Source organism: Puntigrus tetrazona, unplaced genomic scaffold (genome assembly GCF_018831695.1).
Source record: "Puntigrus tetrazona isolate hp1 unplaced genomic scaffold, ASM1883169v1 S000000999, whole genome shotgun sequence".
NCBI classification, from domain to species: Eukaryota; Metazoa; Chordata; class Actinopteri; order Cypriniformes; family Cyprinidae; genus Puntigrus; species Puntigrus tetrazona.
This window is the reverse complement of record NW_025048594.1, coordinates 1-18,820: the sequence shown is the minus strand read 5'-3', so window position 1 is coordinate 18,820 and position 18,820 is coordinate 1. Positions and strand designations below refer to the sequence as shown.

General features: G+C 38.8%; 25 non-coding genes and 19 pseudogenes across 25 annotated transcripts; all 44 read right to left on the bottom strand.

Moving 5' to 3' along the window:
• Positions 1 to 61: 61 nt before the first annotated feature.
• On the bottom strand, positions 62 to 180 carry LOC122340064. Its single transcript, XR_006250114.1, has one exon. It is a non-coding gene; the product is annotated as a 5S ribosomal RNA (ribosomal RNA).
• Positions 181 to 454: 274 nt separating this feature from the next.
• On the bottom strand, positions 455 to 573 carry LOC122340063. Its single transcript, XR_006250113.1, has one exon. It is a non-coding gene; the product is annotated as a 5S ribosomal RNA (ribosomal RNA).
• Positions 574 to 847: 274 nt separating this feature from the next.
• On the bottom strand, positions 848 to 966 carry LOC122340094 (annotated as a pseudogene).
• A 274-nt stretch (positions 967 to 1,240) lies between these two features.
• Positions 1,241 to 1,359, bottom strand: LOC122340077 (annotated as a pseudogene).
• Positions 1,360 to 1,634: 275 nt separating this feature from the next.
• LOC122339968 lies at positions 1,635 to 1,755 on the bottom strand (annotated as a pseudogene).
• A 276-nt stretch (positions 1,756 to 2,031) lies between these two features.
• LOC122340062 lies at positions 2,032 to 2,150 on the bottom strand. Its single transcript, XR_006250112.1, has one exon. It is a non-coding gene; the product is annotated as a 5S ribosomal RNA (ribosomal RNA).
• A 274-nt stretch (positions 2,151 to 2,424) lies between these two features.
• Positions 2,425 to 2,543, bottom strand: LOC122340061. The gene has a single exon (XR_006250111.1). It is a non-coding gene; the product is annotated as a 5S ribosomal RNA (ribosomal RNA).
• Positions 2,544 to 2,816: 273 nt separating this feature from the next.
• On the bottom strand, positions 2,817 to 2,934 carry LOC122339956 (annotated as a pseudogene).
• A 273-nt stretch (positions 2,935 to 3,207) lies between these two features.
• On the bottom strand, positions 3,208 to 3,326 carry LOC122340060. The gene has a single exon (XR_006250110.1). It is a non-coding gene; the product is annotated as a 5S ribosomal RNA (ribosomal RNA).
• Positions 3,327 to 3,604: 278 nt separating this feature from the next.
• On the bottom strand, positions 3,605 to 3,725 carry LOC122340012 (annotated as a pseudogene).
• Positions 3,726 to 3,993: 268 nt separating this feature from the next.
• LOC122340059 lies at positions 3,994 to 4,112 on the bottom strand. The gene has a single exon (XR_006250109.1). It is a non-coding gene; the product is annotated as a 5S ribosomal RNA (ribosomal RNA).
• Positions 4,113 to 4,386: 274 nt separating this feature from the next.
• On the bottom strand, positions 4,387 to 4,505 carry LOC122340078 (annotated as a pseudogene).
• A 296-nt stretch (positions 4,506 to 4,801) lies between these two features.
• LOC122340058 lies at positions 4,802 to 4,920 on the bottom strand. The gene has a single exon (XR_006250108.1). It is a non-coding gene; the product is annotated as a 5S ribosomal RNA (ribosomal RNA).
• Positions 4,921 to 6,553: 1,633 nt separating this feature from the next.
• Positions 6,554 to 6,672, bottom strand: LOC122340056. The gene has a single exon (XR_006250106.1). It is a non-coding gene; the product is annotated as a 5S ribosomal RNA (ribosomal RNA).
• A 273-nt stretch (positions 6,673 to 6,945) lies between these two features.
• Positions 6,946 to 7,064, bottom strand: LOC122339954 (annotated as a pseudogene).
• Positions 7,065 to 7,339: 275 nt separating this feature from the next.
• On the bottom strand, positions 7,340 to 7,458 carry LOC122340046. The gene has a single exon (XR_006250105.1). It is a non-coding gene; the product is annotated as a 5S ribosomal RNA (ribosomal RNA).
• Positions 7,459 to 7,731: 273 nt separating this feature from the next.
• LOC122340034 lies at positions 7,732 to 7,850 on the bottom strand. Its single transcript, XR_006250104.1, has one exon. It is a non-coding gene; the product is annotated as a 5S ribosomal RNA (ribosomal RNA).
• A 273-nt stretch (positions 7,851 to 8,123) lies between these two features.
• On the bottom strand, positions 8,124 to 8,242 carry LOC122340022. The gene has a single exon (XR_006250103.1). It is a non-coding gene; the product is annotated as a 5S ribosomal RNA (ribosomal RNA).
• A 276-nt stretch (positions 8,243 to 8,518) lies between these two features.
• Positions 8,519 to 8,638, bottom strand: LOC122339948 (annotated as a pseudogene).
• Positions 8,639 to 8,908: 270 nt separating this feature from the next.
• LOC122340011 lies at positions 8,909 to 9,027 on the bottom strand. The gene has a single exon (XR_006250102.1). It is a non-coding gene; the product is annotated as a 5S ribosomal RNA (ribosomal RNA).
• Positions 9,028 to 9,300: 273 nt separating this feature from the next.
• LOC122339952 lies at positions 9,301 to 9,419 on the bottom strand (annotated as a pseudogene).
• A 274-nt stretch (positions 9,420 to 9,693) lies between these two features.
• LOC122340072 lies at positions 9,694 to 9,812 on the bottom strand. Its single transcript, XR_006250122.1, has one exon. It is a non-coding gene; the product is annotated as a 5S ribosomal RNA (ribosomal RNA).
• Positions 9,813 to 10,086: 274 nt separating this feature from the next.
• On the bottom strand, positions 10,087 to 10,205 carry LOC122339999. The gene has a single exon (XR_006250101.1). It is a non-coding gene; the product is annotated as a 5S ribosomal RNA (ribosomal RNA).
• A 276-nt stretch (positions 10,206 to 10,481) lies between these two features.
• Positions 10,482 to 10,600, bottom strand: LOC122340071. The gene has a single exon (XR_006250121.1). It is a non-coding gene; the product is annotated as a 5S ribosomal RNA (ribosomal RNA).
• A 270-nt stretch (positions 10,601 to 10,870) lies between these two features.
• LOC122339988 lies at positions 10,871 to 10,989 on the bottom strand. The gene has a single exon (XR_006250100.1). It is a non-coding gene; the product is annotated as a 5S ribosomal RNA (ribosomal RNA).
• Positions 10,990 to 11,263: 274 nt separating this feature from the next.
• LOC122339976 lies at positions 11,264 to 11,382 on the bottom strand. Its single transcript, XR_006250099.1, has one exon. It is a non-coding gene; the product is annotated as a 5S ribosomal RNA (ribosomal RNA).
• A 272-nt stretch (positions 11,383 to 11,654) lies between these two features.
• LOC122340073 lies at positions 11,655 to 11,773 on the bottom strand. The gene has a single exon (XR_006250123.1). It is a non-coding gene; the product is annotated as a 5S ribosomal RNA (ribosomal RNA).
• Positions 11,774 to 12,046: 273 nt separating this feature from the next.
• Positions 12,047 to 12,167, bottom strand: LOC122339963 (annotated as a pseudogene).
• Positions 12,168 to 12,439: 272 nt separating this feature from the next.
• LOC122339962 lies at positions 12,440 to 12,558 on the bottom strand (annotated as a pseudogene).
• A 272-nt stretch (positions 12,559 to 12,830) lies between these two features.
• On the bottom strand, positions 12,831 to 12,949 carry LOC122339964. Its single transcript, XR_006250098.1, has one exon. It is a non-coding gene; the product is annotated as a 5S ribosomal RNA (ribosomal RNA).
• Positions 12,950 to 13,222: 273 nt separating this feature from the next.
• Positions 13,223 to 13,341, bottom strand: LOC122339953. Its single transcript, XR_006250097.1, has one exon. It is a non-coding gene; the product is annotated as a 5S ribosomal RNA (ribosomal RNA).
• Positions 13,342 to 13,615: 274 nt separating this feature from the next.
• Positions 13,616 to 13,734, bottom strand: LOC122339972 (annotated as a pseudogene).
• Positions 13,735 to 14,009: 275 nt separating this feature from the next.
• LOC122340090 lies at positions 14,010 to 14,128 on the bottom strand. The gene has a single exon (XR_006250128.1). It is a non-coding gene; the product is annotated as a 5S ribosomal RNA (ribosomal RNA).
• A 273-nt stretch (positions 14,129 to 14,401) lies between these two features.
• LOC122340091 lies at positions 14,402 to 14,520 on the bottom strand (annotated as a pseudogene).
• Positions 14,521 to 14,797: 277 nt separating this feature from the next.
• LOC122339949 lies at positions 14,798 to 14,917 on the bottom strand (annotated as a pseudogene).
• Positions 14,918 to 15,190: 273 nt separating this feature from the next.
• On the bottom strand, positions 15,191 to 15,308 carry LOC122339977 (annotated as a pseudogene).
• A 274-nt stretch (positions 15,309 to 15,582) lies between these two features.
• LOC122340079 lies at positions 15,583 to 15,701 on the bottom strand. Its single transcript, XR_006250127.1, has one exon. It is a non-coding gene; the product is annotated as a 5S ribosomal RNA (ribosomal RNA).
• Positions 15,702 to 15,972: 271 nt separating this feature from the next.
• On the bottom strand, positions 15,973 to 16,091 carry LOC122340068. Its single transcript, XR_006250118.1, has one exon. It is a non-coding gene; the product is annotated as a 5S ribosomal RNA (ribosomal RNA).
• A 276-nt stretch (positions 16,092 to 16,367) lies between these two features.
• Positions 16,368 to 16,485, bottom strand: LOC122339955 (annotated as a pseudogene).
• A 272-nt stretch (positions 16,486 to 16,757) lies between these two features.
• LOC122340057 lies at positions 16,758 to 16,876 on the bottom strand. The gene has a single exon (XR_006250107.1). It is a non-coding gene; the product is annotated as a 5S ribosomal RNA (ribosomal RNA).
• Positions 16,877 to 17,149: 273 nt separating this feature from the next.
• On the bottom strand, positions 17,150 to 17,268 carry LOC122340074. The gene has a single exon (XR_006250124.1). It is a non-coding gene; the product is annotated as a 5S ribosomal RNA (ribosomal RNA).
• Positions 17,269 to 17,543: 275 nt separating this feature from the next.
• On the bottom strand, positions 17,544 to 17,661 carry LOC122340095 (annotated as a pseudogene).
• Positions 17,662 to 17,936: 275 nt separating this feature from the next.
• LOC122339969 lies at positions 17,937 to 18,055 on the bottom strand (annotated as a pseudogene).
• Positions 18,056 to 18,333: 278 nt separating this feature from the next.
• Positions 18,334 to 18,449, bottom strand: LOC122340015 (annotated as a pseudogene).
• Positions 18,450 to 18,820: the final 371 nt, after the last annotated feature.

Below are 18,820 nucleotides of genomic sequence, written 5' to 3'. Positions count from 1 at the left end.
CTGGTCAAACTTTGGCCACACTAAGGGCCAGTGTATTAGATAAGTAGTGAAAAAACTCTAAAACTTACAGCACCTGGTATTCCTAGGCAGTCTCCCATCCAAGTACTAACTAGGCCCAACTCTGCTTAGCTTCTGAGATCAGACGAGATCAGGCGTGAACAGGGTGGTATGGCCGTAAGCGAAAGCTGCTGCAAAAAAAACCCTATTTTAAGGTGAGGCACACTAAGTGCCATTATACTAGATAAGTAATGAATGAAATACAAAAATATACTTCAAAATGAGCTACATTAAAGATAAGAGCATTAGTTAAGTAGTTAAAAACAGTCAAACTCTGTTTAAAGAACAGCTACTTTAAAGGCAATTGAATTAAATAAGCAGTAAGGGAAAGCAAAGAGCTGGTCAAACTTTGGCCACACTAAGGGCCAGTGTATTAGATAAGTAGTGAAAAACTCAAAACTTACAGCACCTGGTATTCCTAGGCAGTCTCCCATCCAAGTACTAACTAGGCCCAACTCTGCTTAGCTTCTGAGATCAGACGAGATCAGGCGTGAACAGGGTGGTATGGCCGTAAGCGCAAAGCTGCTGCAAAAGCCCCTATTTTAAGGTGAGGCACACTAAGTGCCATTATACTAGATAAGTAATGAATGAAATACAAAAAAACTACTTCAAAATGAGCTACATTAAAGATAAGAGCATTAGTTAAGTAGTTAAAAACAGTCAAACTCTGTTTAAAGAACAGCTACTTTAAAGGCAATTGAATTAAATAAGCAGTAAGGGAAAGCAAAGAGCTGGTCAAACTTTGGCCACACTAAGGGCCAGTGTATTAGATAAGTAGTGAAAAACTCAAAACTTACAGCACCTGGTATTCCTAGGCAGTCTCCCATCCAAGTACTAACTAGGCCCAACTCTGCTTAGCTTCTGAGATCAGACGAGATCAGGCGTGAACAGGGTGGTATGGCCGTAGCTAAAGCTGCTGCAAAAAGCCCTCTATTTTAAGGTGAGGCACACTAAGTGCCATTATACTAGATAAGTAATGAATGAAATACAAAAAAATACTTCAAAATGAGCTACATTAAAGATAAGAGCATTAGTTAAGTAGTTAAAAACAGTCAAACTCTGTTTAAAGAACAGCTACTTTAAAGGCAATTGAATTAAATAAGCAGTAAGGGAAAGCAAAGAGCTGGTCAAACTTTGGCCACACTAAGGGCCAGTGTATTAGATAAGTAGTGAAAAACTCAAAAACTAACAGCACCTGGTATTCCTAGGCAGTCTCCCATCCAAGTACTAACTAGGCCCAACTCTGCTTAGCTTCTGAGATCAGACGAGATCAGGCGTGAACAGGGTGGTATGGCCGTAAGCTAAAGCTGCTGCAAAAAGCCCCTATTTTAAGGTGAGGCACACTAAGTGCCATTATACTAGATAAGTAATGAATGAAATACAAAAAAATACTTCAAAATGAGCTACATTAAAGATAAGAGCATTAGTTAAGTAGTTAAAAACAGTCAAACTCTCTGTTTAAAGAACAGCTACTTTAAAGGCAATTGAATTAAATAAGCAGTAAGGGAAAGCAAAGAGCTGGTCAAACTTTGGCCACACTAAGGGCCAGTGTATTAGATAAGTAGTGAAAAACTCAAAACTTACAGCACCTGGTATTCCTAGGCAGTCTCCCATCCAAGTACTAACTAGGCCCAACTCTGCTTAGCTTCTGAGATCAGACGAGATCAGGCGTGAACAGGTGGTGGTATGGCCGTAAGCTTAAAGCTGCTGCAAAAGCCCCCTATTTTAAGGTGAGGCACACTAAGTGCCATTATACTAGATAAGTAATGAATGAAATACAAAAAAATACTTCAAAATGAGCTACATTAAAGATAAGAGCATTAGTTAAGTAGTTAAAAACAGTCAAACTCTCTGTTTAAAGAACAGCTACTTTAAAGGCAATTGAATTAAATAAGCAGTAAGGGAAAGCAAAGAGCTGGTCAAACTTTGGCCACACTAAGGGCCAGTGTATTAGATAAGTAGTGAAAAACTCAAAACTTACAGCACCTGGTATTCCTAGGCAGTCTCCCATCCAAGTACTAACTAGGCCCAACTCTGCTTAGCTTCTGAGATCAGACGAGATCAGGCGTGAACAGGGTGGTATGGCCGTAAGCGAAAAGCTGCTGCAAAAAGCCCCTATTTTAAGGTGAGGCACACTAAGTGCCATTATACTAGATAAGTAATGAATGAAATACAAAAAATACTTCAAAATGAGCTACATTAAAGATAAGAGCATTAGTTAAGTAGTTAAAAACAGTCAAACTCTGTTTAAAGAACAGCTACTTTAAAGGCAATTGAATTAAATAAGCAGTAAGGGAAAGCAAAGAGCTGGTCAAACTTTGGCCACACTAAGGGCCAGTGTATTAGATAAGTAGTGAAAAACTCAAAAACTTACAGCACCTGGTATTCCTAGGCAGTCTCCCATCCAAGTACTAACTAGGCCCAACTCTGCTTAGCTTCTGAGATCAGACGAGATCAGGCGTGAACAGGGTGGTATGGCCGTAAGCTAAAGCTGCTGCAAAAAGCCCCCTATTTTAAGGTGAGGCACACTAAGTGCCATTATACTAGATAAGTAATGAATGAAATACAAAAATACTTCAAAATGAGCTACATTAAAGATAAGAGCATTAGTTAAGTAGTTAAAAACAGTCAAACTCTGTTTAAAGAACAGCTACTTTAAAGGCAATTGAATTAAATAAGCAGTAAGGGAAAGCAAAGAGCTGGTCAAACTTTGGCCACACTAAGGGCCAGTGTATTAGATAAGTAGTGAAAAACTCAAAAACTTACAGCACCTGGTATTCCTAGGCAGTCTCCCATCCAAGTACTAACTAGGCCCAACTCTGCTTAGCTTCTGAGATCAGACGAGATCAGGCGTGAACAGGTGGTATGGCCGTAAGCTAAAGCTGCTGCAAAAAGCCCCTATTTTAAGGTGAGGCACACTAAGTGCCATTATACTAGATAAGTAATGAATGAAATACAAAAAAATACTTCAAAATGAGCTACATTAAAGATAAGAGCATTAGTTAAGTAGTTAAAAACAGTCAAACTCTGTTTAAAGAACAGCTACTTTAAAGGCAATTGAATTAAATAAGCAGTAAGGGAAAGCAAAGAGCTGGTCAAACTTTTGGCCACTAAGGGCCAGTGTATTAGATAAGTAGTGAAAAACTCAAAAACTTACAGCACCTGGTATTCCTAGGCAGTCTCCCATCCAAGTACTAACTAGGCCCAACTCTGCTTAGCTTCTGAGATCAGACGAGATCAGGCGTGAACAGGGTGGTATGGCCGTAAGCTAAAAGCTGCTGCAAAAAGCCCCCTATTTTAAGGTGAGGCACACTAAGTGCCATTATACTAGATAAGTAATGAATGAAATACAAAAAAATACTTCAAAATGAGCTACATTAAAGATAAGAGCATTAGTTAAGTAGTTAAAAACAGTCAAACTCTGTTTAAAGAACAGCTACTTTAAAGGCAATTGAATTAAATAAGCAGTAAGGGAAAGCAAAGAGCTGGTCAAACTTTGGCCACACTAAGGGCCAGTGTGTATTAGATAAGTAGTGAAAAACTCAAAAACTTACAGCACCTGGTATTCCTAGGCAGTCTCCCATCCAAGTACTAACTAGGCCCAACTCTGCTTAGCTTCTGAGATCAGACGAGATCAGGCGTGAACAGGGTGGGCCGTGGCCGTAAAGCTGCTGCAAAAGCCCCCTATTTTAAGGTGAGGCACACTAAGTGCCATTATACTAGATAAGTAATGAATGAAATACAAAAAAATACTTCAAAATGAGCTACATTAAAGATAAGAGCATTAGTTAAGTAGTTAAAAACAGTCAAACTCTGTTTAAAGAACAGCTACTTTAAAGGCAATTGAATTAAATAAGCAGTAAGGGAAAGCAAAGAGCTGGTCAAACTTTGGCCACACTAAGGGCCAGTGTATTAGATAAGTAGTGAAAAACTCAAAACTTACAGCACCTGGTATTCCTAGGCAGTCTCCCATCCAAGTACTAACTAGGCCCAACTCTGCTTAGCTTCTGAGATCAGACGAGATCAGGCGTGAACAGGGTGGTATGGCCGTAAGCTAAAAGCTGCTGCAAAAAGCCCCTATTTTAAGGTGAGGCACACTAAGTGCCATTATACTAGATAAGTAATGAATGAAATACAAAAAAATACTTCAAAATGAGCTACATTAAAGATAAGAGCATTAGTTAAGTAGTTAAAAACAGTCAAACTCTGTTTAAAGAACAGCTACTTTAAAGGCAATTGAATTAAATAAGCAGTAAGGGAAAGCAAAGAGCTGGTCAAACTTTGGCCACACTAAGGGCCAGTGTATTAGATAAGTAGTGAAAAACTCAAAACTTACAGCACCTGGTATTCCTAGGCAGTCTCCCATCCAAGTACTAACTAGGCCCAACTCTGCTTAGCTTCTGAGATCAGACGAGATCAGGCGTGAACAGGGTGGGATGGCCGTAAGCTAAAGCTGCTGCAAAAGCCCCCTATTTTAAGGTGAGGCACACTAAGGCCATTATACTAGATAAGTAATGAATGAATTAAACACAAGATATACAAAAAATACAATCAAAATACTTCCATCAATAAAATTAAAGATAAGAGCATTAGTTAAGTAGTTAAAAACAGTCAAACTCTGTTTAAAGAACAGCTACTTTAAAGGCAATTGAATTAAATAAGCAGTAAGGGAAAGCAAAGAGCTGGTCAAACTTTTTGGCCACACTAAGGGCCAGTGTATTAGATAAGTAGTGAAAAACTCAAAAACTTACAGCACCTGGTATTCCTAGGCAGTCTCCCATCCAAGTACTAACTAGGCCCAACTCTGCTTAGCTTCTGAGATCAGACGAGATCAGGCGTGAACAGGGTGGTATGGCCGTAAGCTAAAGCTGCTGCAAAAAGCCCCTATTTTAAGGTGAGGCACACTGATATACGCCATTATACTAGATAAGTAATGAATGAAATACAAAAATACTTCAAAATGAGCTACATTAAAGATAAGAGCATTTAGTTAAGTAGTTAAACAAGAGCAAACTCTCAGCCTCTCAACAGTTACTTTAAAGGCAAATGAATTAAATAAGCAGTAAAAGACCATTAGCAAGATTTAGGGATGCAATTTATAGCAGGGTGGTAAGGCCAAAGCTAGCTGCTGCAAACTTTTTTAAGGTGAGTGATTTGTGATAGATAAGTAGTGAAAAATACTCAAAACTTACAGCACCTGGTATTCCTAGGCAGTCTCCATCCAAGTACTTTTTCTAGGCCAAACTCTGCTTAGCTTCTGAGATCAGACTTATATCAGGCGTGAACAGGGTGGTATGGCCTTAAGCAAAGCTGCTGCAAAAGCCCCTATTTTAAGGTGAGGCACACTAAGTGCCATTATACTAGATAAGTAATGAATGAAATACAAAAAATACTTCAAAATGAGCTACATTAAAGATAAGAGCATTAGTAAGTAGTTAAAAAGGTCAAACTCTGTTTAAAGAACAGCTACTTTAAAGGCAATTGAATTAAATAAGCAGTAAGGGAAAGCAAAGAGCTGGGGAAACTTTGTCCTGGCCACACTAAGGGCCAGTGTATTAGATAAGTAGTGAAAAACTCTAAAACTTACAGCACCTGGTACTAGGCAGTCTCCAAGTACAAGTCTCCTATCCATATCACTAACTAGGCATGCACATCACTAGTTAAAAACAGTCAAACTCTGCTTAGCTTCTGCTAGCAGAAAGATCAGGCGTGAACAGGTGGTATGGTCAGCAAAGCTGCTGCAAAAAGCCCCCTATTTTAAGGTGAGGCACACAATGCCATTATACTAGATAAGTAATGAATGAAATACAAAAAAATACTTCAAAATGAGCTACATTAAAGATAAGAGCATTACTTAAGTAGTTAAAACAGTCAAACTCTGTTTAAAGAACAGCTACTTTAAAGGCAATTGAATTAAATAAGCAGTAAGTAAGCTGCCAAAGAGCTGGTCAAACTTTGGCCACACTAAGGGCCAGTGTATTGATAATAAGTTTGTGAAAAAAAAATACTCAAACTTACAGCACCTGGTATTCCTAGGCAGTCTCCCATCCAAGTACTAACTAGGCCTCAACTCTGCTTAGCTTCTGAGATCAATTAAACGAGATCAGGCGTGAAAGGGTGGTATGGCTGTGGCCACATTGTAATCTCATATTTTTTATCTTATTTGAACTGACATCCAATCACAGCCCCACAAACTTCACAATTCTTCCTAAGTAGCTACTAACTAGCATCATTGCCCCTATTTTCAGGGCGTGAACAGGTGAGGCCTGTAATGAAGCTGCCACATACTATACAAAAAAATACTTCAAAATACTTCAGCTGAATGAACATTAAAGATAAGAGCATTAGTTAAGTAGTTAAAAACAGTCAAACTCTGTTTAAAGAACAGCTACTTTAAAGGCAATTGAATTAAATAAGCAGTAAGGGAAAGCAAAGAGCTGGTCAAACTTTGGCCACACTAAGGGCCAGTGTATTAGATAAGTAGTGAAAAACTCAAAACTTACAGCACCTGGTATTCCTAGGCAGTCTCCCATCCAAGTACTAACTAGGCCCAACTCTGCTTAGCTTCTGAGATCAGACGAGATCAGGCGTGAACAGGGTGGTATGGCCGTAAGCTAAAAGCTGCAAAAAGCCCCCTATTTTAAGGTGAGGCACACTAAGTGCCATTATACTAGATAAGTAATGAATGAAATACAAAAAAATACTTCAAAATGAGCTTGCATTAAAGATAAGAGCATTAGTTAAGTAGTTAAAAACAGTCAAACTCTGTTTAAAGAACAGCTACTTTAAAGGCAATTGAATTAAATAAGCAGTAAGGGAAAGCAAAGAGCTGGTCAAACTTTGGCCACACTAAGGGCCAGTGTATTAGATAAGTAGTGAAAAACTCAAAACTTACAGCACCTGGTATTCCTAGGCAGTCTCCCATCCAAGTACTAACTAGGCCCAACTCTGCTTAGCTTCTGAGATCAGACGAGATCAGGCGTGAACAGGGTGGTATGGCCGTGAAGCTAAAGCTGCTGCAAAAAGCCCCTATTTTAAGGTGAGGCACACTAAGTGCCATTATACTAGATAAGTAATGAATGAAATACAAAAAAATACTTCAAAATGAGCTACATTAAAGATAAGAGCATTAGTTAAGTAGTTAAAAACAGTCAAACTCTGTTTAAAGAACAGCTACTTTAAAGGCAATTGAATTAAATAAGCAGTAAGGGAAAGCAAAGAGCTGGTCAAACTTTGGCCACACTAAGGGCCAGTGTATTAGATAAGTAGTGAAAAACTCAAAAACTTACAGCACCTGGTATTCCTAGGCAGTCTCCCATCCAAGTACTAACTAGGCCCAACTCTGCTTAGCTTCTGAGATCAGACGAGATCAGGCGTGAACAGGGTGGTATGGCCGTAAGCTAAAGCTGCTGCAAAAGCCCTATTTTAAGGTGAGGCACACTAAGTGCCATTATACTAGATAAGTAATGAATGAAATACAAAAAAATACTTCAAAATGAGCTACATTAAAGATAAGAGCATTAGTTAAGTAGTTAAAAACAGTCAAACTCTGTTTAAAGAACAGCTACTTTAAAGGCAATTGAATTAAATAAGCAGTAAGGGAAAGCAAAGAGCTGGTCAAACTTTGGGCCACACTAAGGGCCAGTGTATTAGATAAGTAGTGAAAAACTCAAAAACTTACAGCACCTGGTATTCCTAGGCAGTCTCCCATCCAAGTACTAACTAGGCCCAACTCTGCTTAGCTTCTGAGATCAGACGAGATCAGGCGTGAACAGGGTGGTATGGCCGTAAGCGAAAGCTGCTGCAAAAAACCCCTATTTTAAGGTGAGGCACACTAAGTGCCATTATACTAGATAAGTAATGAATGAAATACAAAAAAATACTTCAAAATGAGCTACATTAAAGATAAGAGCATTAGTTAAGTAGTTAAAAACAGTCAAACTCTGTTTAAAGAACAGCTACTTTAAAGGCAATGAATTAAATAAGCAGTAAGGGAAAGCAAAGAGCTGGTCAAACTTTGGCCACACTAAGGGCCAGTGTATTAGATAAGTAGTGAAAAACTCAAAAACTTACAGCACCTGGTATTCCTAGGCAGTCTCCCATCCAAGTACTAACTAGGCCCAACTCTGCTTAGCTTCTGAGATCAGACGAGATCAGGCGTGAACAGGGTGGTATGGCCGTAAGCTTTAAAGCTGCTGCAAAAAGCCCCTATTTTAAGGTGAGGCACACTAAGTGCCATTATACTAGATAAGTAATGAATGAAATACAAAAAAAATACTTCAAAATGAGCTACATTAAAGATAAGAGCATTAGTTAAGTAGTTAAAAACAGTCAAACTCTGTTTAAAGAACAGCTACTTTAAAGGCAATTGAATTAAATAAGCAGTAAGGGAAAGCAAAGAGCTGGTCAAACTTTGGCCACACTAAGGGCCAGTGTATTAGATAAGTAGTGAAAAACTCAAAACTTACAGCACCTGGTATTCCTAGGCAGTCTCCCATCCAAGTACTAACTAGGCCCAACTCTGCTTAGCTTCTGAGATCAGACGAGATCAGGCGTGAACAGGGTGGTATGGCCAGTAAGCGAAAGCTGCTGCAAAAGCCCCTATTTTAAGGTGAGGCACACTAAGTGCCATTATACTAGATAAGTAATGAATGAAATACAAAAATACTTCAAAATGAGCTACATTAAAGATAAGAGCATTAGTTAAGTAGTTAAAAACAGTCAAACTCTGTTTAAAGAACAGCTACTTTAAAGGCAATTGAATTAAATAAGCAGTAAGGGAAAGCAAAGAGCTGGTCAAACTTGGGCCACACTAAGGGCCAGTGTATTAGATAAGTAGTGAAAAACTCAAAACTTACAGCACCTGGTATTCCTAGGCAGTCTCCCATCCAAGTACTAACTAGGCCCAACTCTGCTTAGCTTCTGAGATCAGACGAGATCAGGCGTGAACAGGGTGGTATGGCCGTAAGCAAAAGCTGCTGCAAAAAGCCCCTATTTTAAGGTGAGGCACACTAAGTGCCATTATACTAGATAAGTAATGAATGAAATACAAAAAATACTTCAAAATGAGCTACATTAAAGATAAGAGCATTAGTTAAGTAGTTAAAAACAGTCAAACTCTGTTTAAAGAACAGCTACTTTAAAGGCAATTGAATTAAATAAGCAGTAAGGGAAAGCAAAGAGCTGGTCAAACTTTGGCCACACTAAGGGCCAGTGTATTAGATAAGTAGTGAAAAACTCAAAAACTTACAGCACCTGGTATTCCTAGGCAGTCTCCCATCCAAGTACTAACTAGGCCCAACTCTGCTTAGCTTCTGAGATCAGACGAGATCAGGCGTGAACAGGGTGGTATGGCCGTGAAGCTAAAAGCTGCTGCAAAAAGCCCCCTATTTTAAGGTGAGGCACACTATGCCATTATACTAGATAAGTAATGAATGAAATACAAAAAAATACTTCAAAATGAGCTACATTAAAGATAAGAGCATTAGTTAAGTAGTTAAAAACAGTCAAACTCTGTTTAAAGAACAGCTACTTTAAAGGCAATTGAATTAAATAAGCAGTAAGGGAAAGCAAAGAGCTGGTCAAACTTTGGCCACACTAAGGGCCAGTGTATTAGATAAGTAGTGAAAAACTCAAAACTTACAGCACCTGGTATTCCTAGGCAGTCTCCCATCCAAGTACTAACTAGGCCCAACTCTGCTTAGCTTCTGAGATCAGACGAGATCAGGCGTGAACAGGGTGGTATGGCTGTAAGCGAAAGCTGCTGCAAAAAGCCCACTATTTTAAGGTGAGGCACACTAAGTGCCATTATACTAGATAAGTAATGAATGAAATACAAAAAAATACTTCAAAATGAGCTACATTAAAGATAAGAGCATTAGTTAAGTAGTTAAAAACAGTCAAACTCTGTTTAAAGAACAGCTACTTTAAAGGCAATTGAATTAAATAAGCAGTAAGGGAAAGCAAAGAGCTGGTCAAACTTTGGCCACACTAAGGGCCAGTGTATTAGATAAGTAGTGAAAAACTCAAAACTTACAGCACCTGGTATTCCTAGGCAGTCTCCCATCCAAGTACTAACTAGGCCCAACTCTGCTTAGCTTCTGAGATCAGACGAGATCAGGCGTGAACAGGGTGGTATGGCCGTAAGCTAAAGCTGCTGCAAAAAGCCCCCTATTTTAAGGTGAGGCACACTAAGTGCCATTATACTAGATAAGTAATGAATGAAATACAAAAAAATACTTCAAAATGAGCTACATTAAAGATAAGAGCATTAGTTAAGTAGTTAAAAACAGTCAAAACTCTGTTTAAAGAACAGCTACTTTAAAGGCAATTGAATTAAATAAGCAGTAAAGGAAAGCAAAGAGCTGGTCAAACTTTGGCCACTCTAAGGGCCAGTGTATTAGATAAGTAGTGAAAAACTCAAAAACTTACAGCACCTGGTATTCCTAGGCAGTCTCCCATCCAAGTACTAACTAGGCCCAACTCTGCTTAGCTTCTGAGATCAGACGAGATCAGGCGTGAACAGGGTGGTATGGCTGTAAGCTAAAGCTGCTGCAAAAGCCCCTATTTTAAGGTGAGGCACACTAAGTGCCATTATACTAGATAAGTAATGAATGAAATACAAAAATACTTCAAAATGAGCTACATTAAAGATAAGAGCATTAGTTAAGTAGTTAAAAACAGTCAAACTCTGTTTAAAGAACAGCTACTTTAAAGGCAATTGAATTAAATAAGCAGTAAGGGAAAGCAAAGAGCTGGTCAAACTTTGGCCACACTAAGGGCCAGTGTATTAGATAAGTAGTGAAAAACTCAAAACTTACAGCACCTGGTATTCCTAGGCAGTCTCCCATCCAAGTACTAACTAGGCCCAACTCTGCTTAGCTTCTGAGATCAGACGAGATCAGGCGTGAACAGGGTGGTATGGCCGTAAGCTTAAAGCTGCTGCAAAAAGCCCCTATTTTAAGGTGAGGCACACTAAGTGCCATTATACTAGATAAGTAATGAATGAAATACAAAAAATACTTCAAAATGAGCTACATTAAAGATAAGAGCATTAGTTAAGTAGTTAAAAACAGTCAAACTCTGTTTAAAGAACAGCTACTTTAAAGGCAATTGAATTAAATAAGCAGTAAGGGAAAGCAAAGAGCTGGTCAAACTTTGGCCACACTAAGGGCCAGTGTATTAGATAAGTAGTGAAAAACTCAAAAACTTACAGCACCTGGTATTCCTAGGCAGTCTCCCATCCAAGTACTAACTAGGCCCAACTCTGCTTAGCTTCTGAGATCAGACGAGATCAGGCGTGAACAGGGTGGTATGGCCGTAAGCTAAAGCTGCTGCAAAAGCCCCTATTTTAAGGTGAGGCACACTATGTGCCATTATACTAGATAAGTAATGAATGAAATACAAAAAAATACTTCAAAATGAGCTACATTAAAGATAAGAGCATTAGTTAAGTAGTTAAAAACAGTCAAACTCTGTTTAAAGAACAGCTACTTTAAAGGCAATTGAATTAAATAAGCAGTAAGGGAAAGCAAAGAGCTGGTCAAACTTTGGCCACACTAAGGGCCAGTGTATTAGATAAGTAGTGAAAAACTCAAAACTTACAGCACCTGGTATTCCTAGGCAGTCTCCCATCAAAGTACTAACTAGGCCCAACTCTGCTTAGCTTCTGAGATCAGACGAGATCAGGCGTGAACAGGGTGGTATGGCCGTAAGCGAAAGCTGCTGCAAAAGCCCCCTATTTTAAGGTGAGGCACACTAAGTGCCATTATACTAGATAAGTAATGAATGAAATACAAAAAAATACTTCAAAATGAGCTACATTAAAGATAAGAGCATTAGTTAAGTAGTTAAAAACAGTCAAACTCTGTTTAAAGAACAGCTACTTTAAAGGCAATTGAATTAAATAAGCAGTAAGGGAAAGCAAAGAGCTGGTCAAACTTTGGCCACACTAAGGGCCAGTGTATTAGATAAGTAGTGAAAAACTCAAAACTTACAGCACCTGGTATTCCTAGGCAGTCTCCCATCCAAGTACTAACTAGGCCCAACTCTGCTTAGCTTCTGAGATCAGACGAGATCAGGCGTGAACAGGGTGGTGGATGGCCGTAAGCTAAAGCTGCTGCAAAAGCCCCTATTTTAAGGTGAGGCACACTAAGTGCCATTATACTAGATAAGTAATGAATGAAATACAAAAAAATACTTCAAAATGAGCTACATTAAAGATAAGAGCATTAGTTAAGTAGTTAAAAACAGTCAAACTCTGTTTAAAGAACAGCTACTTTAAAGGCAATTGAATTAAATAAGCAGTAAGGGAAAGCAAAGAGCTGGTCAAACTTTGGCCACACTAAGGGCCAGTGTATTAGATAAGTAGTGAAAACTCAAAAACTTACAGCACCTGGTATTCCTAGGCAGTCTCCCATCCAAGTACTAACTAGGCCCAACTCTGCTTAGCTTCTGAGATCAGACGAGATCAGGCGTGAACAGGGTGGTATGGCCGTAGCGCAAAGCTGCTGCAAAAGCCCCTATTTTAAGGTGAGGCACACTAAGTGCCATTATACTAGATAAGTAATGAATGAAATACAAAAAAATACTTCAAAATGAGCTACATTAAAGATAAGAGCATTAGTTAAGTAGTTAAAAACAGTCAAACTCTGTTTAAAGAACAGCTACTTTAAAGGCAATTGAATTAAATAAGCAGTAAGGGAAAGCAAAGAGCTGGTCAAACTTTGGCCACACTAAGGGCCAGTGTATTAGATAAGTAGTGAAAAACTCAAAACTTACAGCACCTGGTATTCCTAGGCAGTCTCCCATCCAAGTACTAACTAGGCCCAACTCTGCTTAGCTTCTGAGATCAGACGAGATCAGGCGTGAACAGGGTGGTATGGCCGTAAGCTAAAAGCTGCTGCAAAAAGCCCCTATTTTAAGGTGAGGCACACTAATGCCATTATACTAGATAAGTAATGAATGAAATACAAAAAAATACTCAAAAATGAGCTACATTAAAGATAAGAGCATTAGTTAAGTAGTTAAAAACAGTCAAACTCTGTTTAAAGAACAGCTACTTTAAAGGCAATTGAATTAAATAAGCAGTAAGGGAAAGCAAAGAGCTGGTCAAACTTTGGCCACACTAAGGGCCAGTGTATTAGATAAGTAGTGAAAAACTCAAAACTTACAGCACCTGGTATTCCTAGGCAGTCTCCCATCCAAGTACTAACTAGGCCCAACTCTGCTTAGCTTCTGAGATCAGACGAGATCAGGCGTGAACAGGGTGGTATGGCCGTAAGCTTAAAGCTGCTGCAAAAAGCCCCTATTTTAAGGTGAGGCACACTAAGTGCCATTATACTAGATAAGTAATGAATGAAATACAAAAAAATACTTCAAAATGAGCTACATTAAAGATAAGAGCATTAGTTAAGTAGTTAAAAACAGTCAAACTCTGTTTAAAGAACAGCTACTTTAAAGGCAATTGAATTAAATAAGCAGTAAGGGAAAGCAAAGAGCTGGTCAAACTTTGGCCACACTAAGGGCCAGTGTATTAGATAAGTAGTGAAAAACTCAAAACTTACAGCACCTGGTATTCCTAGGCAGTCTCCCATCCAAGTACTAACTAGGCCCAACTCTGCTTAGCTTCTGAGATCAGACGAGATCAGGCGTGAACAGGGTGGTATGGCTGTGTAAGCTTAAAGCTGCTGCAAAAGCCCCTATTTTTAAGGTGAGGCACACTAAGTGCCATTATACTAGATAAGTAATGAATGAAATACAAAAATACTTCAAAATGAGCTACATTAAAGATAAGAGCATTAGTTAAGTAGTTAAAAACAGTCAAACTCTGTTTAAAGAACAGCTACTTTAAAGGCAATTGAATTAAATAAGCAGTAAGGGAAAGCAAAGAGCTGGTCAAACTTTGGCCACACTAAGGGCCAGTGTATTAGATAAGTAGTGAAAAACTCAAAAACTTACAGCACCTGGTATTCCTAGGCAGTCTCCCATCCAAGTACTAACTAGGCCCAACTCTGCTTAGCTTCTGAGATCAGACGAGATCAGGCGTGAACAGGGTGGTATGGCCGTAAGCTAAAGCTGCTGCAAAAAGCCCCTATTTTAAGGTGAGGCACACTAAGTGCCATTATACTAGATAAGTAATGAATGAAATACAAAAAATACTTCAAAATGAGCTACATTAAAGATAAGAGCATTAGTTAAGTAGTTAAAAACAGTCAAACTCTGTTTAAAGAACAGCTACTTTAAAGGCAATTTGAATTAAATAAGCAGTAAGGGAAAGCAAAGAGCTGGTCAAACTTTGGCCACACTAAGGGCCAGTGTATTAGATAAGTAGTGAAAACTCAAAACTTTACAGCACCTGGTATTCCTAGGCAGTCTCCCATCCAAGTACTAACTAGGCCCAACTCTGCTTAGCTTCTGAGATCAGACGAGATCAGGCGTGAACAGGGTGGTATGGCCGTAAGCGAAAGCTGCTGCAAAAAGCCCCCTATTTTAAGGTGAGGCACACTAATGCCATTATACTAGATAAGTAATGAATGAAATACAAAAAAAAATACTTCAAAATGAGCTACATTAAAGATAAGAGCATTAGTTAAGTAGTTAAAAACAGTCAAACTCTGTTTAAAGAACAGCTACTTTAAAGGCAATTGAATTAAATAAGCAGTAAGGGAAAGCAAAGAGCTGGTCAAACTTTGGCCACACTAAGGGCCAGTGTATTAGATAAGTAGTGAAAAAACTCAAAAACTTACAGCACCTGGTATTCCTAGGCAGTCTCCCATCCAAGTACTAACTAGGCCCAACTCTGCTTAGCTTCTGAGATCAGACGAGATCAGGCGTGAACAGGTGTGGTATGGCCGTAAGCTAAAGCTGCTGCAAAAGCCCCCTATTTTAAGGTGAGGCACACTAAGTGCCATTATACTAGATAAGTAATGAATGAAATACAAAAATACTTCAAAATGAGCTACATTAAAGATAAGAGCATTAGTTAAGTAGTTAAAAACAGTCAAACTCTGTTTAAAGAACAGCTACTTTAAAGGCAATTGAATTAAATAAGCAGTAAGGGAAAGCAAAGAGCTGGTCAAACTTTTGGCCACACTAAGGGCCAGTGTATTAGATAAGTAGTGAAAAACTCAAAAACTTACAGCACCTGGTATTCCTAGGCAGTCTCCCATCCAAGTACTAACTAGGCCCAACTCTGCTTAGCTTCTGAGATCAGACGAGATCAGGCGTGAACAGGTGGGATGGCCGTAAGCTTAAAGCTGCTGCAAAAAGCCCCTATTTTAAGGTGAGGCACACTAAGTGCCATTATACTAGATAAGTAATGAATGAAATACAAAAAAATACTTCAAAATGAGCTACATTAAAGATAAGAGCATTAGTTAAGTAGTTAAAAACAGTCAAACTCTGTTTAAAGAACAGCTACTTTAAAGGCAATTGAATTAAATAAGCAGTAAGGAAAGCAAAGAGCTGGTCAAACTTTGGCCACACTAAGGGCCAGTGTATTAGATAAGTAGTGAAAAACTCAAAAACTTACAGCACCTGGTATTCCTAGGCAGTCTCCCATCCAAGTACTAACTAGGCCCAACTCTGCTTAGCTTCTGAGATCAGACGAGATCAGGCGTGAACAGGGTGGTATGGCCGTAAGCGAAAGCTGCTGCAAAAGCCCCCTATTTTAAGGTGAGGCACACTAAGTGCCATTATACTAGATAAGTAATGAATGAAATACAAAAATACTTCAAAATGAGCTACATTAAAGATAAGAGCATTAGTTAAGTAGTTAAAAACAGTCAAACTCTGTTTAAAGAACAGCTACTTTAAAGGCAATTGAATTAAATAAGCAGTAAGGGAAAGCAAAGAGCTGGTCAAACTTTGGCCACACTAAGGGCCAGTGTATTAGATAAGTAGTGAAAAACTCAAAACTTACAGCACCTGGTATTCCTAGGCAGTCTCCCATCCAAGTACTAACTAGGCCCAACTCTGCTTAGCTTCTGAGATCAGACGAGATCAGGCGTGAACAGGGTGGTATGGCCGTAAGCTAAAGCTGCTGCAAAAAGCCCCCTATTTTAAGGTGAGGCACACTAAGTGCCATTATACTAGATAAGTAATGAATGAAATACAAAAAAATACTTCAAAAATGAGCTACATTAAAGATAAGAGCATTAGTTAAGTAGTTAAAAACAGTCAAACTCCTGTTTAAAGAACAGCTACTTTAAAGGCAATTGAATTAAATAAGCAGTAAGGGAAAGCAAAGAGCTGGTCAAACTTTGGCCACACTAAGGGCCAGTGTATTAGATAAGTAGTGAAAAACTCAAAACTTACAGCACCTGGTATTCCTAGGCAGTCTCCCATCCAAGTACTAACTAGGCCCAACTCTGCTTAGCTTCTGAGATCAGACGAGATCAGGCGTGAACAGGTGGTATGGCCGTAAGCAAAAGCTGCTGCAAAAGCCCCCTATTTTAAGGTGAGGCACACTAAGTGCCATTATACTAGATAAGTAATGAATGAAATACAAAAAATACTTCAAAATGAGCTACATTAAAGATAAGAGCATTAGTTAAGTAGTTAAAAACAGTCAAACTCTGTTTAAAGAACAGCTACTTTAAAGGCAATTGAATTAAATAAGCAGTAAGGGAAAGCAAAGAGCTGGTCAAACTTTGGCCACACTAAGGGCCAGTGTATTAGATAAGTAGTGAAAAACTCAAAACTTACAGCACCTGGTATTCCTAGGCAGTCTCCCATCCAAGTACTAACTAGGCCCAACTCTGCTTAGCTTCTGAGATCAGACGAGATCAGGCGTGAACAGGGTGGTATGGCCGTAAGCTAAAGCTGCTGCAAAAGCCCCTATTTTAAGGTGAGGCACACTAAGTGCCATTATACTAGATAAGTAATGAATGAAATACAAAAAAAAATACTTCAAAATGAGCTACATTAAAGATAAGAGCATTAGTTAAGTAGTTAAAAACAGTCAAACTCTGTTTAAAGAACAGCTACTTTAAAGGCAATTGAATTAAATAAGCAGTAAGGGAAAGCAAAGAGCTGGTCAAACTTTGGCACACTAAGGGCCAGTGTATTAGATAAGTAGTGAAAAACTCAAAACTTACAGCACCTGGTATTCCTAGGCAGTCTCCCATCCAAGTACTAACTAGGCCCAACTCTGCTTAGCTTCTGAGATCAGACGAGATCAGGCGTGAACAGGGTGGTATGGCCATAAGCTAAAGCTGCTGCAAAAAGCCCCCTATTTTAAGGTGAGGCACACTAAGTGCCATTATACTAGATAAGTAATGAATGAAATACAAAAAATACTTCAAAATGAGCTACATTAAAGATAAGAGCATTAGTTAAGTAGTTAAAAACAGTCAAACTCTGTTTAAAGAACAGCTACTTTAAAGGCAATTGAATTAAATAAGCAGTAAGGGAAAGCAAAGAGCTGGTCAAACTTTGGCCACACTAAGGGCCAGTGTATTAGATAAGTAGTGAAAAAACTCAAAAACTTACAGCACCTGGTATTCCTAGGCAGTCTCCATCCAAGTACTAACTAGGCCCAACTCTGCTTAGCTTCTGAGATCAGACGAGATCAGGCGTGAACAGGGTGGTATGGCCGTAAGCTTAAAAGCTGCTGCAAAAAGCCCCTATTTTAAGGTGAGGCACACTAAGTGCCATTATACTAGATAAGTAATGAATGAAATACAAAAAAATACTTCAAAATGAGCTACATTAAAGATAAGAGCATTAGTTAAGTAGTTAAAAACAGTCAAACTCTGTTTAAAGAACAGCTACTTTAAAGGCAATTGAATTAAATAAGCAGTAAGGGAAAGCAAAGAGCTGGTCAAACTTTGGCCACACTAAGGGCCAGTGTATTAGATAAGTAGTGAAAACTCAAAAACTTACAGCACCTGGTATTCCTAGGCAGTCTCCCATCCAAGTACTAACTAGGCCCAACTCTGCTTAGCTTCTGAGATCAGACGAGATCAGGCGTGAACAGGGTGGTATGGCCGTGTAAGCAAGCTTAAAGCTGCTGCAAAAGCCCTATTTTAAGGTGAGGCACACTAAGTGCCATTATACTAGATAAGTAATGAATGAAATACAAAAAATACTTCAAAATGAGCTACATTAAAGATAAGAGCATTAGTTAAGTAGTTAAAAACAGTCAAACTCTGTTTAAAGAACAGCTACTTTAAAGGCAATTGAATTAAATAAGCAGTAAGGGAAAGCAAAGAGCTGGTCAAACTTCTGCCACACTAAGGGCCAGTGTATTAGATAAGTAGTGAAAAACTCAAAAACTTACAGCACCTGGCATTCCTAGGCAGTCTCCCATCCAAGTACTAACTAGGCCCAACTCTGCTTAGCTTCTGAGATCAGACGATCAGGCGTGAACAGGTGGTATGGCCGTAAGCAAAGCTGCTGCAAAAAGCCCCCTATTTTAAGGTGAGGCACACTACAAGTGCCATTATACTAGATAAGTAATGAATGAAATACAAAAAACTTCAAAATGAGCTACATTAAAGATAAGAGCATTAGTTAGTGGTTAAAAAACAGTCAAACTCTGTTTAAAGAACAGCTACTTTAAAGGCAATTGAATTAAATAAGCAGTAAGGGGAAAGCAAAGAGCTGGTCAAACTTGGGCCACTCAAGGGCCAGTGTATTGTGATAAGCAGTGAAAAACTCAAAAAACTTACAGCACCTGGTATTCTTAGCAGTCTCCATCCAAGTACTAACTAGGCCCAACTCTGCTTAGCTTCTGAGATCAGACGTAGATCAGGCGTGA